Consider the following 4,433-nt stretch of genomic DNA (forward strand, 5'->3'; position numbering starts at 1 on the left):
ATTACCTCAATGCATTTATTATGTGTAAAATCAAATAAGTGATGCTACCCTCTCCTTCTAAATTTACCTTATAATAATATTTACATCTTGATGTAAAATCACTTGACTAATTTTTTAATATTTAATTAATAAATAATTTTTTTTAAAAACTCGTGGTGGATCAATCAATTCACAATAATAAATAAGAAATTCTATTATTACGTCAAGACATGAACATGGGGAGACTGACGGGAAAAAATATCATTATTGAAAGTAAATACATCACTTAGTCGACGTATCAAATATATACATCTAAAAGTATTCGGAGTAGTACTTTTTGAACTCTGAAAATATATAATTAACTAAACATGTACCACTTTTTTAGGGGGGTGATTCGGGTTATCTGAATCGAGTCGAACCGAACAGTTAAGTTTTGGTTTATTATTAAAAATCAATTGGTTTTATATTTTATAAACTGAATGGTTTCAGTTCGGTTCAGTTAAAAATCGGATGATTTTTTTTTTTACATATACACATTAAATAATTCTATATTTTATTTATACCCAAATGCTTTTATATTTACAAATTTACCCAAATGTATATATATACTAAATTCTCAATTCTTTAACCCAAATTTTCACAATTATTCTTTATTCTCAATTTTTTCTTTGAGAGTTTGTGACGTTGTTGTCGAATGGCAGACCCAGGTGAAAAAGTCGGTTCGATTTAGACTTATTTTAGATTGAGAAATTTGAAATATCCATTGTGGACTTGTTGTTTAGATTTTCAAATTTATATTATTAGTAAAAAATAAATAAATAATTATGTGTGCAAGAAGTAGCTAAGAAATGTTTGAATTATCAAATCTAACCAAAAGCAAACTATTTCAAATCGTACTAAAATTTAAAATCGAATGACTTCATTTTTTTCAAAACAAAAAAAATCCAAAACTGGAAAAAACCAAACCAAAACGCCCACCCCAAACTTTTTAATTTTAACGACCAAAGATTTTGTAGATAGACAAAAAAAAAAAAAAAAGATCAGAGAAGGGTAATTAATTTCGTGAAATAATACTAGTGATGAATATCCATCATTAATACTAAGTTATTAGCAGAACGTGACAAAAGATTCCGGCGAGGCAACGGCGGCGGCGGAGAAACGAACAAGGAGTTGAACTAATGAATATAATAAATACATTATATATAGGTAGCAATAATATATATAATATATACATTAAAGTGGGTGGAGACAGGGTGGAGGCAAGTAATTAAACCTCTGTTGAAAGTGAGAGAGTAAAGCAAGGTTCTCTTGCTGCAGGAGGCTAGCCTTCTTCCTCAAAATCTCATTCTCTTTCATCATACTTATGTTCTTCAAGTACAATTCCAAGTTCATAACCTTAATCTCCTCGTCTTTCTCTCCTCCTCGTCTCTTCTTCTGCAGTTTCCTGACCAACCAACAACAAACGTCGTAACCCTTAATTTCAAAAGATCGAGTATTACCCGACATGAAAACAGAAAACAAAAGACCGATCATATGAGATTATTGGTTTTGAAAGATGGGTTATGGGTATATATATATATATATACCTTGTTAGGCTGTGGACTTGGAACTTGGAACGTCGGCTCCACCGCTTTTTATGCGTAGGAATAATATTGTTGAGGTTGCGCCATGGAATCTGGTCTGAGGAAGCAATACACATTTTGTGGCGAAGATGGAGATGGAGGTGAGACTTGAGAGGTGAGATGGTGGTATAAATAGCTAGTGGGATTTGTTGTTTTCAATGCGTTGTTAGTATATGCAAAACCCATGTGGTGCCGCTGCGAAATAATTACGCGGAATTATTTAAATTAGTAATTTAAATTTTAGTGTTTGGTTGGTAAAAATAAAATTACTGGAAATTTGATATACATGAAAATTGAAAGGGAATAATTAATATAAAATTTAAAATGTCTATACTTAATAATAATAATAATAATAATAATAATAATAATAATAATAAATATATTATTATTATTATTATTACTATTATTATTATTATAAATCCTAAATGTTTAGATTTTGATTTTGAAATTTTATGTAAAACACTGTAAATAAATTTTAGAATTGCATAACAAAAGCAATAAAATAGATAAAGAGAGATTTGAGAAAACATATTTGATTGATGTTGGACTACTAATCGGTGTTCTGTGTTGAGGGTAGAAGAAGAATACAGGCTATAATCGAAAGAGATTGGTCAAACATTAATTTTAGGTTAAAAAAGAGAGGTCGAGGTAATTTTGTTTCAAAATTATTTTTTTCTTCCTAAAATCAATGGAATTGAAATATCAAGGGGGGCATGGGACTAATTCATTGAAAATTATGAAATTTTAATTCCGCAGAATTGCAATTCCCTCCAACCAAACAAATGAATTTGCTTGCCTTCGAAATTATGTGGGAATAGGTGGAAATAGAATTGTAATTCCCTCCAACCAAACGCTCTGTTAGGTGCTAACCTAGCTACTACACTTCCGCTTCATACTATACTACATAATACGGAGTAATATCTACCCCTTCAATAGTAATAGGCATTTTGCCTCGGGTTTGGGGGTTCGAATCCTATTGAAAACATGAAAAGTGTGAATGAGTAGTAGGTTAATTGCGTGACGGGAGGTGACTATGTGGAGGTGGGAACTATATAAGATTTGAGTGGTGAGTGGTGACTTAAAGGTTATGATTGGATGTGACTATCTAGGGGTGGGGGTGGATTGATTGCCCGACTCATAATTTATCTCTATAGTAGCTCTATGGGCGGAATCCTATAGACAAAGAGTCACTACCCGACCACGGAGTTTGATTATGTGACCTTCCTTCTAAAGAAGAGCTATAGAGATGACATTTGAACACAAAGTACTTGAAACTAATGTTTAAAAAAATAAAAAAATAATAATAATAAAAAAAAAAAAAAAAAAAAAAACCTTCAAACTTAAAACTACACCCTCTTCCTATACATATTATAATATTTAATCCCATACACAAATTTAAGATATTATATTTAATATTTTGATTAAAAGATAAATTTTTAATTTTACTTTTTGCTTTTCTATTTATGTGAAAGGATCATGTTATAGGAATTAAAATTCTATTAATTACATTTTTTTTAATACTATTAACTTTATTACAATGTAATATATGTTCTTTAATAATTTAAAAATTTGAAGTGCAATATTAATTTTAATAAAATTTGTTAGTAATGGATTAAAACTACTACTTTGCATATGCCAAATTATTGTGTGGACCATGGTCCATATAGCTGTGTGGACTATAAATGTAATATACATTTTTTTTTTAATATACTAAAAGTACATTGTTTGTTGAGAAAATTACACTTTTAGTCTCGTGACTATAGGGGTCTTATTAATATCAGTACTTGACTTTAAAAACTAACAATTTAGTCCTGTAACTATACATTTTTTAACACATTTGGTCCTCCGGTCAAATCACCGACGAAATTTCGCCGGAAAAAAGTAACCCATTTTAAATTAAATATAAGTGGGGGTAAAATGGTCAATTTAACTTTTTAAAAAGGGCAAAATCGATGTTCAGTCGCTGGGCAGAGTAATGACTAATGAGAAAATTCCTAATTTGATTTCAATCTAATTCCTAATAGCGACTCCCATGGAAGAATCAATACTGATACCTAAAGAACTTGACTTGTGGGTTGATCCCAGAAACAACGGAGTGAGCAAGGAAGCAAGAAAGCTTAACGGTGTCATTAATGTGGCAATAGAAGGCTCGAGTATCAGAATACTTGATCTGACTCATTTGAGCGAGCTCCGGGCAGATGCCCATCCCGCAATTTGGTTGGGAAAGAAGGATGCAGTCGCCATTTGGGGCCAGGACTGTATGCACTGGTTCCTGCCAGGCGTTCCAGACACTTGGGTCGATATATTGGCATAACAAATTCGTTATAGCGTGGAGACGAGGTGATAGCTGCATAGTTACGGGATTAAATTGTTAGTTTTTGAAGTGAAGTACTAAAATTAACAAGACATATATAGTCACAGGACCAAAAGTGTAATTTTCTCTTGTTTGTGTAATGAATGTACATTATTTGATAATATATATAAAAAAAATCATGTACTTTCAAATAATGTAATTTATGTATACAAATAATGTATTTTTAGTATATTAAAAATGTACTTTTTATTTATGGTTCACACAAATGTGTGGACCATGGTCCATGGAATAATGATTGTTTACATATAATTAAAGGGAAAAATGTATATGCTATTATAATTATTGAGTCTAAAATATATGCATAATTAATAGATTAAAACAGTCATTTTCCTTTTTGTATGATTATGAATTAATTAATTTTATAATAAGTTAATTAGATAAAGGTATATAAATAGTATAATTTTTTAACAAAATTTTTACACAATATATATATATTCATAATAATACCAATAAAATAA

The 4,433-nt window shown here is 30.1% G+C and overlaps 1 long non-coding RNA gene across 1 annotated transcript; it reads right to left on the reverse strand.

The window, feature by feature from the left end:
• Positions 1-1,021: 1,021 nt before the first annotated feature.
• Positions 1,022-1,740, reverse strand: LOC109156953. The gene is made up of 2 exons (XR_002050138.1): positions 1,566-1,740; positions 1,022-1,423 (listed from the first exon to the last, which is right to left on the reverse strand). It is a non-coding gene; the product is annotated as an uncharacterized LOC109156953 (long non-coding RNA).
• Between the last annotated feature and the right edge of the window lie 2,693 nt (positions 1,741-4,433).

Source organism: Ipomoea nil, unplaced genomic scaffold (assembly GCF_001879475.1).
Source record: "Ipomoea nil cultivar Tokyo-kokei standard unplaced genomic scaffold, Asagao_1.1 scaffold2760, whole genome shotgun sequence".
Lineage (NCBI taxonomy): Eukaryota > Viridiplantae > Streptophyta > Magnoliopsida > Solanales > Convolvulaceae > Ipomoea > Ipomoea nil.